At 40.3% G+C, this 14,642-nt stretch overlaps 1 protein-coding gene across 12 annotated transcripts in view; it reads left to right on the forward strand.

Moving 5' to 3' along the window:
- Positions 1-14,642, forward strand: part of LOC101463790 (pleckstrin homology domain-containing family A member 5) — a 90,501-nt gene that overhangs the window by 38,361 nt on the left and 37,498 nt on the right. Inside the window, exon 1 of one of the 12 annotated variants that reach the window (XM_076885928.1) lies at positions 650-1,173. The exons of the other annotated variants lie outside the window; for them this stretch is intronic. The gene's annotated coding sequence lies outside the window, so the exon portion shown is untranslated. Of the gene's footprint in view, positions 1-649; positions 1,174-14,642 lie in introns of those variants that run through there. 12 annotated transcript variants of the gene reach the window in all.

Genomic DNA, 14,642 nt, shown 5'->3' on the forward strand with positions numbered 1-14,642 from the left:
CTGTTTGGCTTCTTGGTAGAGGCTGGGGTCATTGTCCGTGCTTTCATGTCCTCAATAGCTGCGGGCTCCCTGCTGAATCTACTTGATATTCACTTCTTTCTCTTGCTCTGTCCTATTGAAACTAACAAGCCTCAACCAGAGATGGTACAGTTCCAGTAACTGGGATGCAAAGGAATCAAAAACCAGAGCTAAGAAAAACTAGTTAAATGTTTTAAGCGTGCTTACACAATGGCTTCAATGTTTTCCACATGTTCACAGCAACTTTTATCGCTATGATCCAAAGAATATTTTCAGGATGAGGCTGAGTTCACTTTCAACACGGCCCTTTGTCAGGACTTGTTGAAGAATGAGCTGAAGGAGGCGCACCTACCCACACTCATATTTAAGGCAGTAAATGCCAGAAATAACACAGCTCGGCTCACCCAGGAGCTACAGCGCTCAGACTCATTGATATTCACATTATTGACCTGCCTGGATGCATTCCTAAATAAACATCGGAGGGATGGTGTATGTTTCCATCTCAGATGTGGTTCAGTTATAAATGTGTCCAGCTGTTACTGGGCTCCCCGTATTTTTCCATGCAGTTATATTACCCCCCACCCCATCCCATCCCATATGAGCGGAGGAGTTTGGGAAATTTGCAAACTGCGTTTCAAGAATAAATCTTGTGTGGCTACTGTGGAGAAAAGTCCACCAGTCTTCCGTTTGTTTTTTTAATTTCGCCTTCACCACACGGGAGCCCTTCAAGTCTTTCAGCCTGCGTGAGTCAGGCTGTGCCAGCGTGGTATTGGCGGGTTTGTACCGCTGTGCTTTTCTATATATTAAAAAAAAGCGAGAACGCCACCGGCTACCTTCCTTTCTTTAAACCCGGACCGTGACATCATCGCCTCTCGTGTTTCACTGTGTCCCTACTACAGGGCGCACGCGGCAGTCAGCAGTCCACACTGAGCCGTGTGTGAGAGCAGAGCAGCCGCGGACGGGGAAAGCGCACTCCACGACGCACGCTTGTTCTTCACTGACAAACTGTTCACGTCGTTTTTTGCAACGTTCACATCTGGATAAGACGGTGTTTGTTGATGTTGTTTTTCTTTTTTGTTTTACCTGCTCGTTTTCTCGCCTGCTTGACTTCACTGCGATTTGAAGCCGCCTGGACATTCAGGGAAGCGTTTCTTTGTAAGTAAAAAAGACAAGCAGACCTCAGGCTGTACTGCGTGCCACTTGCACTGAACGGGATTTACTGTGAAGTAAGGCGGTAGTGATTTGGGATATTCGGGATGTGAAATGTATTGACGCTGATGGCTGATGCTAGCAAAAGGCTATTGAGATGCAGCCCCCGTGATTGCCTTGTACTGTATTGCAGCTCTAATCAGCTCCGAGCAGGCTCCCAGTCAGCGTTTTGTTCTTTACATGGCTTTATGCTGGACACTACCGTTCTCCATAATACCGCATTTTATCTTAGTTGGGGTTCTTGTTTGTGTAATGGCACACATGCTGTGGTGCTTATGACCCCTTATGTGGTATCTTTGATCTATTTCTCGTGTTTTTGTTAAATACATGTAATAGATCATCCTTATGGTTAAGTGCAATGGTTCAAGCTTGGTGTGAGAAACGCTTCCTTCCTACTCTACTTTGGATCAAAGCAGTTGAATTCAAATATGTTATTCTTTTTAAAAATGTTTTACTGGTGGTCAAATGTGATAACAGGAGTTTTGATGGAGACAGCAGTTTAAGTAAGCCACATCAGGGGAAATACTTAAATAAAATCTGAGACTTTCTCATTCTGCGTTTTAGTTTTTGAATGCTGTTGATGCAAATCGAGTTTCATGCTTTTCCGAGTGTATTATCATGGTTTCATGGTGCAAGTTTTAAACCACTCTTTGCAGCTATTGAAGAAGCATTTCCATCTCACTTTTTCAGATTTTTCCATCACTTAACTGCAAGCAGTCCTCAAGCCTGGCAGTTCTCACCCTCATGGCTCTGTTTTGTTGTATTAGTTTTTTTTTTAAATTCCTTACAATACTGATCTGCGCAGTGGTTCTGTGATCTTTAAAACCTTTTATCTGTCCATCACAGTCAGTAGAGCCACAATTACAGTCTTTCCAGCAGTGACCAAGACCATGCACTCTTTTAATAAACTGCTAAGCTCTACGTTGCGACAGACTGGATTTTATTTTTTAATTTGGATTTTGTGGTTTATGCCAGAATTTCTTGGAATAACCAAACAATTAAGTAGTTGAGCCTTTTCCTCCTATCCTTATCAGATGTGTTTTTATTCATGCTGTTCGCTGTTTTCCTTATTTCTACATTCATGTATGAGCTGCGGATCATACTCAAGCATCATCTGTAAAGGTAGTTTTTGGATTTGATTGCATTTAGACTGGAGATTGAGTTTCTCTGTATTTGTCCCCTACAATTGAACAACATATAAATGGTATATCTGTGGGGGGACTAGTGTGGTCAGGACTCAGTGGGGTTTAAGTGATTATGGGATAAAGTTAGAGTGGAGAGCATTAATTGGATGTTGGCATACAGACGTGGAACATAGTGGCGTATCACAATAAGGATGAGATACTTGTCAAATCGAGAATAATAAGGAGAATAATAGCCATTCTGTAGTTAGTATTCATTCACTTTGCGTGTGAGTGTATTCAGTCCATATACCCACTGTTGTTTTATGAATGGGATCTACTCTGGGCTGGAGCACTCCATCAACTTAAACTTGAGTCCTCTGCAAAACATTAACAGCATTCACAAGCTAATGTCTCTTTAACCAATCAGTGTGATTTAATATAAATTGGACTTTTAGACATTTCAACTGGAATTTTAAAGGTATAAAGAGTTGATTTGAAAATTTTGGATGGGTAGGTAGCTTTAGATAGGCTATCCAAATAAATGTTATGAATGGGAGGCACAGGGCAGGCCCAGAATAATGGAGATAAACAGATGCCCTGATGATCTCTGCTGATCCAGCCCCAGCAGTCACTGAGCAGAAGACATCAAGGACAGGCAAGGGCGGGGCCCCATTTGTTTTCAATCATCGACTCATGAGAGATAAACCAGCAAAATGGCAAAAACTTGAGATGGATGTCAGCCCGTTGAAATGCAGTTGTGTACAAACCAATTGTTATTGTGTACTGTTTACATTTTTGCAGAGATATATGGATAGAAAACAATGGGTGAAATGTTTAAAAGCATTTCCTTTTCAAACTCTGTCTTTTAGATTCACATGTAGTTGTGTGATGGCAGCAGAAGCAAAAATGTGTTCATGCATTTTGTAAGTAGGGGGAAAAAAAACACCAGAGGAAAGGCTCGGGCTCATGTGCAGGCAGCCTGTGGTGAGGAAACCTTTTCAGTTCTGCATGATTTAAAATTTGGCTCTTTACTCCAGTATGTAGCAAAAAAAGGGGAATGAACACATAAAAGCTGTTCTTACTTCTCACTTTAAGCTTAACCTTTTAATGTTTAGAAATTTGAATGTATAAAAAAATAGTAGTCAATAGTCCAGTTCTTAATTTTGCATTTGATTGACTACTCCACCACCACCACCACCACCACAGCCTCTCTCACTATTTCTTTAAGGAGCTGACCTTGATTAGAGTTTGTGTTATTTTAGGGTGCCACACTTATGCTCTTTGTCCTGCAACAGACCTAAATAGCTGTGGTAGCTCTACAAATGGTAATAGTGATGGTATATAGGCATAATTTCTATATGCGCAAATATAAATACAATTTTTTTCTGATACAGCCGTTTTGTATGCAAGCCTAGTGTTGTCTTTAATGAAGCTTGAAATTGAACATGGAGTAGTTAATAAGGGAAGTTTCACAACACTGAAAGTGAAGGTAGAAACTTTAGATGTGTGGCAAGTATATGGGTGGGAAGATAGTATTTGGTTCATCAGCAGACCTTTAAGGAACCATTCCTTTTGTTTAATGAGGAACAGCTGGGACTGGCCTCTGGCAGAAGGTCACAGTGTAGCTTAGTCTACAAACATAGGTGTTTACCTCCAGCATACTTCCTAAATTTTCCCCATAAATGCTTGGTTTCACTTCTTTCAGCCTTTGTGTCTGTTTTTTCTTTCCACAATAAGGCAGCTTGTTTCCATGACTCTGAAATCTGCTTGAATTGCCCGTTCAGCTGTGTCACCTTGACACACTTTGCTCGCAGTCACAGCTGCCTCAGTTGAGCTGCTAATTTAATTATTTGTGCAAAAAATCAGATTTATTGCCCGAATGAGCAGCTGTTTTCTGTGAATACGTTTAAAGGTCTAAGGTGAAGGTCTAAGCTAATCAGGCCTCCAGATTAAGCTATGGGTTCTATTTTCTGCAGTATTTGTGCTTCAGCACAGTGTGTTTTCATCATGTTTTCATCACCACATCACTACGTTTTGGAACACTGTCTGTCCTGTGACTTGTGTGGACTGCAGAGCTGCTATTTTGTCCTTTATTGTCTTTTCTCCCACTGCCCCACACACGCCCTCTCATAAACTGCCTATTCTGCCTATTCAGCTCAGCTATTGTGAGGAGGGCTATTCATACCTCTGGTCAGCATCTATGTGGTATTGGAGAGTACCATACCAGCCCTAACGCTTTTCATGCTTGCTAGGAGTACTTACCTGATGGCACGAAAACCCCAATTGGCACTCGTGGGCTTTGTCTGATGTTCAACTTCCTTCTCGTGTAATGGGATTCGATTTTTGACCTTTGCCAAAAGAGTTATCATTATGAGGGTCTCGTTGATGAGCTGACGTTTCATTTGTTTAAGAGACAAAGCAACATTTTTAAATTCATTTCCTTTAATATCCTGTCAATTTAAAAAAAAAAAAAACAAAAAAAAAAAAAGTGTGATCCTCTAGTATTACAGATATGAAGTTGGGTTTAGCCTGATACCAATACCGTATTTGGTGATTTATAAATCAGGCTGATGACTTTTTCCCTGACATGTCTTATGTGTCATTATTTATTAGATATGAGAGAAAATAACTACAATTAAAAATAAACTTGTTTTATTCTCACGAGTTGTGCATCACTCGTTTACGCTCCACCTGGGTCTACTCTGATCAACTGTTAATACTGATACACTGACAAATAGAGCAGGGCGATATGGCCAAAAATATTTATCACGATATATATTTGAAAATTTGCGATAACGATATAATCGACGATATAATTGATGCGAGACAAAATACAACTCCACAACATTACTAGCGCAAAAAGACAACCTTCCATTTATTTTCACTTAAACAAGAAGCTGGTTTTTATGTACATTAAAGCTTTATAAAAATGTAACAGTGCAAATGCAAATTCCTTGCTGAAAGTTTAACCAAAAGGCATTTCCAGTAGAAATGGGCTGACATATCCTGAGCATAACCATGTATAATATCCACTGAAGTTAAAAAGAGGTGCTTTGCAACATTAAACTGCAGTGTGCAGTACGTATTTTTCAGACCATAAGGTGCACGGGATTATAAGGCACATTAAGCGAAACAAAGCAGTCAGATAAATCAAACTTTATTAAACTCATTCTTCTTGCTTCCTCCACTTCTGTACCATTGATTCATTAATGTTGAATTCTCTGGCAGCTGCTCTATTCCCATGTTGTTGCAGTCTATTAATGACTAACCTCATATTGTGGATGGATTATCTCAGTTGTTCTCCTGACTGAAGTTTGGTCCGTTTACAACATCCTGCCATGCGATTGCATTTGTCTCTAACCATGAAGAACCTTCACGTTAACTTTTATAAGTGGAAAAGTGTTAGTGTTCGTCCTCCAGCTTCACTGTTTATGTTATGCTAACATAGCTGTGTCGCTAGCGATCACGTAGCACATCATTATATACCAGCTAGCCCAACTTCAGTAACCCTACAAACGTCACTGCTGTTTAGTTTCCTGTCTTCATTTATGTTGGAAGTGATAGCAGAACTGTACGTTTGATTTTTTTCAGAAATCTCTCAGTCAGAACATGCTATATCATGCTTAGGTAACTAGCGAAACTAGCGAGCTAACTTCCGCTAGCTTCCTGCTAACGTCTAACTCCGTTAAATGTAATAACTTTAGTTTTCATGGATGCCTGGAAGTTAAACTTCATAGTTACACCTGGTAAAGCCGCAATGCTGATCGTTTTATTAAAGATGAAAGAATTTAGACAGTTTTTAACTCTAAGTGATGCTGCAGTGTTGTTTGACCTGAAGATTACGGAGTTTAGGACCCAGATTACTCCCAGATTTAAGAGCATCTTAGTCCGACAAATATGACAATAACAACGGCCGCTTGCATGTTCTGCAAAAAAATGTGCTTTGTCGTGTATCTGACGGACAAACACCAAACCAGTTCCACATCACGGAAGTTGCACCATTTTTACAAACCAATTCTGGTTCATTTGTTTCACTCAACAATCGGCCATGTGCGTATGAAAACAAAGGCACTGCGCATGCGCGTTTTACTCCCATTCTATCGCGATATTTCATTTTCCTATCGTTGCCTAACATTATACCGGTATTACCGTGAACGGTATAATATGGCCCAGCCCTACTGACAAACAGCTAATATCAGGCTGTGCCCATATGTATATCGGTGGGGCTTTACTAGGGGTGAAGGTTGCCAGATAACAACATATAAACGCAGTTAAATGTGCTGCAGATATATAATTTATTTATGATGGTAACTCTTGATGATTGTCTACCATCTGATCTACAGGGAGTGCAGAATTATTAGGCAAGTTGTATTTTTGAGGAATAATTTTATTATTGAACAACAACCATGTTCTCAATGAACCCAAAAATCTCATTAATATCAAAGCTGAATGTTTTTGGAAGTAGTTCTTAGTTTGTTTTTAGTTTTAGCTATTTTAGGGGGATATCTGTGTGTGCAGGTGACTATTACTGTGCATAATTATTAGGCAACTTAACAAAAAACAAATATATACCCATTTCAATCATTTATTTTTACCAGTGAAACCAATATAACATCTCCACATTCACAAATATACATTTCTGACATTCAAAAACAAAACAAAAACAAATCAGCGACCAATATAGCCACCTTTCTTTGCAAGGACACTCAAAAGCCTGCCATCCATGGATTCTGTCAGTGTTTTGATCTGTTCACCATCAACATTGCGTGCAGTAGCAACCACAGCCTCCCAGACACTGTTCAGAGAGGTGTACTGTTTTCCCTCCTTGTAAATCTCACATTTGATGATGGACCACAGGTTCTCAATGGGGTTCAGATCAGGTGAACAAGGTGGCCATGTCATTAGTTTTTCTTCTTTTATACCCTTTCTTGCCAGCCATGCTGTGGAGTACTTGGACGCGTGTGATGGAGCATTGTCCTGCATGAAAATCATGTTTTTCTTGAAGGATGCAGACTTCTTCCTGTACCACTGCTTGAAGAAGGTGTCTTCCAGAAACTGGCAGTAGGACTGGGAGTTGAGCTTGACTCCATCCTCAACCCGAAAAGGCCCCACAAGCTCATCTTTGATGATACCAGCCCAAACCAGTACTCCACCTCCACCTTGCTGGCGTCTGAGTCGGACTGGAGCTCTCTGCCCTTTACCAATCCAGCCACGGGCCCATCCATCTGGCCCATCAAGACTCACTCTCATTTCATCAGTCCATAAAACCTTAGAAAAACCAGTCTTGAGATATTTCTTGGCCCAGTCTTGACGTTTCAGCTTGTGTGTCTTGTTCAGTGGTGGTCGTCTTTCAGCCTTTCTTACCTTGGCCATGTCTCTGAGTATTGCACACCTTGTGCTTTTGGGCACTCCAGTGATGTTGCAGCTCTGAAATATGGCCAAACTGGTGGCAAGTGGCATCTTGGCAGCTGCACGCTTGACTTTTCTCAGTTCATGGGCAGTTATTTTGCGCCTTGGTTTTTCCACACGCTTCTTGCGACCCTTTTGACTATTTTGAATGAAATGCTTGATTGTTCGATGATCACGCTTCAGAAGCTTTGCAATTTTGAGACTGCTGCATCCCTCTGCAAGATATCTCACTATTTTTGACTTTTCTGAGCCTGTCAAGTCCTTCTTTTGACCCATTTTGCCAAAGGAAAGGACGTTGCCTAATAATCATGCACACCTGATATAGGGTGTTGATGTCATTAGACCACACCCCTTCTCATTACAGAGATGCACATCACCTAATATGCTTAATTGGTAGTAGGCTTTCGAGCCTATACAGCTTGGAGTAAGACAACATGCATGAAGAGGATGATGTGGACAAAATACTCATTTGCCTAATAATTCTGCACTCCCTGTACTTTGAGTAGTATGATATGTTATTACTCTAGCACTTGTAGGATCATCTTACTAGGCTGTGTGTGATATTTTTTTTCTTATAAACAAAAAATCAAGAACCAAATGCTCTCACTTATCCTGTGATTAAAGCATCATTATAATTGGTTCATGTCTTTAAAAATGCAGGCTAGATAGCTTGACTCCTCTGACCTGCCTGCACACTTGAATGCCCAGTCTAGAGACCTTGAGGCAGTTATAAAGGCATTCAATTAAAAATAGGATGCATTTGCTGTGGTCAGGCAGTGTGTATTTATAGAAGTTGTGAGGAGAGAGAAAGCGGCATGGGTTTCCTTGCTTGAGCTTTCCCAGAATTAGAAAGCAGTTACAGAAAATGCAGAATTTGAATTTTCTGTCTGGAGAAGTGGAACATTTTACCATTTCAAGTTGTTTAATTGATGTGATTTTGTGTCGTAAAGTCACTTAATCATCAGTTCAAGTCGTCCTGGGACAGTGCTTCATCTTTTACCCTTGCAAGGTTACCTTTGTGTTGCAGAGTTTGTTTGAAAAGCCCTTTTTCAAAATCTAAATTTGCCACAGTGGTTTTTTAAACTCTGCACCATGACTTGGGGGGAATTTCTTCCAGTTTTTCAACAGAACACAGAATGAGGAAATCCCCTTCAGTGGCTTTTTCCCTCCTTTTTTACTGACAGCAAAATATATGACAGCCACCGCTGTTTATAGTGGTTTTTTTCTTAATATTTTTATTGGTAGAAACCAAGGATTTAATAATCTTAATTATTAAGTTTTTTATTTTTACATTAACCAAACTTAGGATCACTGTATTAAGTCTTTTTTTTAAGCTCAAGATTGTTGAATAAACATCAAAGATATTTTATGAGATTTCAACAGGGTTCCTAAGTTCTGGTGTTAAAATCCAATTATATGTTGTCAAAACTCATGGAGCCCTATCCCTCTCTCTATAATGGTATGGATCTTTCTTGCAGCCTCTTAGTTATTTGTGGTTAAACTGCAGTGGAACGAGAGCATGGGATCAAAGTCCCACCCGGAGCAATAAAAAGCTTAGCCTGTGGAGTGCTGGAGTGACCCCCCCCCCCCAGACCTTAAGCTCTTCATTACTGCAGCTCACTGCTAATTATTTTGGACAGGACAGTTCAGGAGACAGAAAACTCCCCAACCCTCCTCACTGCAGGGTGGTCGGTCATTACTCCCACTCCTAGTCCCGCACCTTTTGTACATCTGCAGAAGATCCTGTGGGTGCACTTCACCCATACCCGCCCCATGAACAAACAAAGGGAGAGATCTTACACTAAAATGTAGAGGAAACAATGCGTCTCTGCTCTACTACCACATGCCCGTCTTACAGTAAAACACTGTGATTTTAAGCTAATTTAATCTGGACCGTATTGACCACAGACCACATCCTGCAGAACATGTGTGACTATTTTAAATGTTGTTGCAAACTAAAATTAGCTGGGTGAGGTGGAAAACATATTTACTCACAGTTAGGAGGTCACAGTAAAAGTAGATTTTTTTTAAAAATTTTTTTTGTTAAAACAATAACTGCCATCAACAGTCATTAAGGACTAAGGTTTAGTGATATTTTTTGGAAGGCCCTCATGTTGTTTACAACAAGGAAATCGAGCCACATTTCTTGCCAGTAATTGTTCTGTAGCGTGTTCCTGTCATGGTTGAATTTAGCTCCCAGTGCCATATGGATACAGCAAAATTGATTTTGAGGAAATTCTTCTCACTATTGTCAAGGCTGTCAATCATGTTGTGAATGTTTCTCTTGTATAGCTTGAATAGATGGAAAGGCTAGCTCCTTTGTAGGTTGCTTTAAAAAAGGACCTTCCTTTTTTAAAAAGGTCAGAAAAAGTATATTGTATCATCATACCTTTTTTGGCCTGCATACAGGCACAGATGGTTGTGATGGGAATGTTTAGGATCTTCTCAAATTACTTCTGTCCAAAAAGGTGTGCTATACAGACACTGACCTCTGACTTGTGTCAGCTTGCCCATCTCTATAAACCTCTGTGAGAGCAACCCTTTCATGTAAGGGTACATAGTTTGTATCCTTAAATGAAAGAGCCCTAGTCAGGTTCATTTTGAGCGTGGTACTTCAGCTATCTTTGAAACTTTAATTTATATCAGTATGTTTCAGAATATTAAGATCCACCAGGTCACTGGTGGAACACCTAGGGTTGGGGTTAGGGTTAATCAACATCCACCACTTGTTTTTTCAAAATTTTCACCCATAAGGGAAAAAACAGAAAAGCTTTAAACCACAAAAATCTAATATCAACATGAATGTATGGGGCTTCATTTGAAAGGCACCATCTCTTAGGTTTTTTGTTTGTTTGTTATTGGACGACAGCCTTAACACCTTACCGGGGTGTCCAACTCCAGGCCTCGAGGGCCAGTGTCCTGCAGGTTGTCTACAGCTGATTTAAATGGCTAAATTACCTCCTCAACATGTCTTGAAGTTCTCCAGAGGCCTGGTAATGAACTAAACATTTAATTCAGGTGTGTTGACCCAGGGTGAGATCTAAAACCTGCAGGACACCAGCCTTTGAGGCCTGGAGTTGGACACCCCTGCCCTTGACATTTCAGTGGTAACCTGGTGGATGTCAGAAGGGTGTGGTATGTGTTTAAGGGTCAGCACTTGTGCCGCTCTAACAGCCTTGTAGCTTGTCAACTCTCAAGAATACTTCAATAGTTTAATATTTCTTTTAATAGAGGTAATATATTTCTTTTTCAGATTCAGGTGAATTAATTACAGACATGTAAATACACTGCCCTAATTAAATTAAGTTCATCTGTCTTTTTGGATTAAGTGCATTTCCCATAAATAATTTTTGATAATTTTGTTTTTAATCCAGGTTTCAGTGTTAAGTTTCTAATTTTATTATATTTCCTCATGTACCCGTTTAACATTTCTTACTATAGACAGAAAGAGATTGTGACGGGAGTCACTGGAGCTTGATTATTTTAGCAAAGACTGTGTAGGGGTCCTCTCTGAGTTGCCTCACATCCTTCGTTTGGTCTCCAGACTACTGGGAACTGTCTGGTGTCTTTTGGCTGCTACAGCAGATGTTTGACTCCTTTTTGTTTGTCCATTTTTTTTTTTTTTTTGCCAGTTTCATTGCGCAACTAATGTATAATTGACTTCTTTGAGCTGTGTGTCGAGCAAGCCCCTACTTTACTGTACCATCTTTCAGAACCTCTGGGATTTTACCACCCAGACTGCCAAACCAAAACAATGAGCTGAAAGAAGCTGAAAAGTTGTAAATAGGGTGATGGTTTGGAAGTGGGATTGGCAGTCTGAGCAATCTTTTAACACTAAACAGTCTTTTTGTGTTTTCATTCGGTGCGTTTTTGTTTTACTGCATAATTATTGCACTCAAAGAAGTGTATCTTGACACATACAAAGTTCTTTATGATGCATTCACCCAAAAAGTGTAGGTTAATGCATACTAACAAGGTAAAATAATGCTCTAAGATCTTTACCTTACAGTATGAATGGCTTTGACATTGTTATTCTTGTGAATTGTTCTTATATAAAATGTATTTAATTGCACTGAAACAGCAAGTTTTAGTGTCTTCCTGCAGCATTTAAAGAGTTTCCCGCTGCTATGTATGTGTGTTTGTGTTTATTGCAAACATCCTCAGATGTGGGAGGTAATGGATGTTGTCGTTGCCCTAGAGCCCCACTACAGATTGACCACATGTATGCATTTTGTGTAGCTTACTGTGCATTTGCTGTACAAGCCAGCACAAGCAGCACCTTTGGAGAAATTCTCAGCTGTACCTGCACCACAAGTAGAGCAACTTAGCAATAAGAAAACACTACGTGGTGATCAGGGCTTTAAAATGTTGCAATTGTATATTATTGTTATTAATAACCCTTTTCCTTGAATGGTGGCCTGCCAGCATTTGAATGGCTTAACTTTGATGGGAATTTTACATAGTTTAAAGTGAATAAAGAAAGACTGCTTTAGTGAAAATGCATTACTGTTTTTGTTGGGGCAGGGATAGCTCAGTAGGTAAAGTGGTCGCCCCATGATCGGAAGGTCGGCGGTTCGAATCCACTTAACGGCTACCCTGAGGTACCCCTGAGCAAGGTACCGTCCCTACACACTGCTCCCCGGGCGCCTGCTTAGTGGGCTGCCCACTGCTTCACTGAGTGAATGGGTCAAATGCAGAGAAAAAACAAGTAATTTCCCCATGGGGATCAATAAAGTATCCATTATTATTATTATTATTATTATTATTATTATTGTTGTGTACTGTTGTTTGCCTAATGCAGCATAGCACATGCAGAAATCGCAGTTGTATGATGGGCCACTGTAAGGAAGTCACTTCGTCAGGAGCTCTGAAGAAGTTTTTGGCAAATTGACGGTGACCCTTCCTTAATGCTCTCATCTCCCAGATTAGAGTTGACAATGATACAGCTCTGATCCTTGATGAACGAAGGCCAACTGCAGGTGAATGTAGCTGAATTTGGTTTTTTAGCTGGGAGCAGAACCTCTGGCCTAATTCTACCACCATTTTACAATTGAGTGCTGTGCCTAGCTATGCCCATTGTCTGCTCTTTATGTGGTGAGTCTGGCTTGACCCATGCTGTCCTGGATGATTGCTCTCCAGAAATGTACTGGCCTAGACTGACAGTACGACCAGGACGGGATGTTTTCGGGTTATTGGAGTTTGGTAGAACAAGCGTGGAGAGTTTTCTCTCTGCCATTGATAGAGTTTTTTGGAGATGACAGGGCATCTGAACTGACAGCGGTCATAGTCAGTATCCAAACTTAGAAATGTGAAAAAATGTGATTGATTGGAGCTGATTCTGTAGTAGAAATCATTATTGGGACTGTTGTGCAAAGGAATGTTCTTTTTTGTGTTCCACTATTTTGTGTATCTATACTTTTTCTCTCTCTGGTATTTGTAGCCAACCTATGCAGACCAGCATAGGCATGTGTGAGGGATGCCAAAGAAATATGGTGCCGCTGGCTTGCCCAAAGACTGCACAGAGTGCTCTGCTGCCAACAGAGCCTCCAGTAATTATAGACCAGGGCTGTGGATACTGTTGCTCTTCAGGCTAAAATGAAACTAAACCCCATATTTTATACTTGGTATTTGGTCGTTTCTTCAGTGTTTAAACGCTGTGTTATTTTTGGGCTGTAGCTTGAGTCTCTTGTGTTTATAGTACAGCCTGACTGAGTTAAAGTATAGAATAACTATCAAGAACATAAAGGCAGGAGTAGCTTTGATGCCTTTGTTGACATTGCAAGCCATATGTTTTGTTAAGTCTCCATTTTTGTTATTATGTTGATTAAGATATGTATAAAATACTCAGTTGCACCCCATCTCTGTATCAGTCACTAAATAACTATCAGTTTCTATTTCTAAATTGCAGGTTATGTGGTAGGAAGCTAAATTGTATGTTGATGTTAAATTTACAGTCTTGGCAGTATTCCACCGACACTGTTAAAGCAACAAATGATTAACATGAGTGACACTAAAGCCCATCAGCGAGCTTCCTCACCCCGAGGCCATTCACACTGACCGCTGGCTCCTTTACCAGTACGCTGCTATTCTTCAAGGACTGTGAGGTCGCTGTCCTGGTGTTCTAATTATGTCAGGGTGGAACTGACTGCAGGCCGCTCTAATTGGCCAACAGGATAGTGGCATCATTTGTTCCTCTGTTATTAGATTTTGAGTGTATGTTAGCACAACAGCCTGCTGGAACCCTTTTTTAATGATCATTTTCATGATTTCTTCACATGGGCTTTCAAATGATTTTGGATGTACCAAATATCCTCTATTTTATAAATTATAAGAGGAAAAACTGACATGTTTAAACTTAAATATATACATTTTTTGTTTGTTTTTGTTTAAGAGAACTACTGCCATACTTTTTATTTAAACGCCTCTTCTCTCCATCCCAAGTAGACAAGCCATAAGAATTTTTGCCCCTATTGAGCAGCCATAGTACCTAGAGTACCTATTCTGGTGAACTGACACAATGTGTGTCAAGTTAGGTCAGTTTCCACTATCTCTTCTAATTGATTATAATATGTATGAAGTTAACGGTCTACTGAGCAGGCTCAGAAGCAGTGCTCACAAATGCCAGGTCTACATTCTTCTCGTTAAAGAAGAAGTCTTTAATCCTCGAAATTAGTTCGATTGAAATGCCTCCAAGCTGCTGCCGCTTTGCTGTTAGCTTGCAAGCTTTCCATGCAATGTTAGCTCTCCTGCTAGCAACCAGTGGACTACTGCCATTTACAACTCAATTGATTGGGTTGGCTGTTGGTCAGCACATTGTCAGTGATTTTGTGTCAAGATGGGACTGATGTGTCATGATGGGGGGCTTGAGAGAAGGTCTATTAT

The sequence above is a fragment of the Maylandia zebra genome, linkage group LG7 (assembly GCF_041146795.1).
Source record: "Maylandia zebra isolate NMK-2024a linkage group LG7, Mzebra_GT3a, whole genome shotgun sequence".
NCBI classification, from domain to species: Eukaryota; Metazoa; Chordata; class Actinopteri; order Cichliformes; family Cichlidae; genus Maylandia; species Maylandia zebra.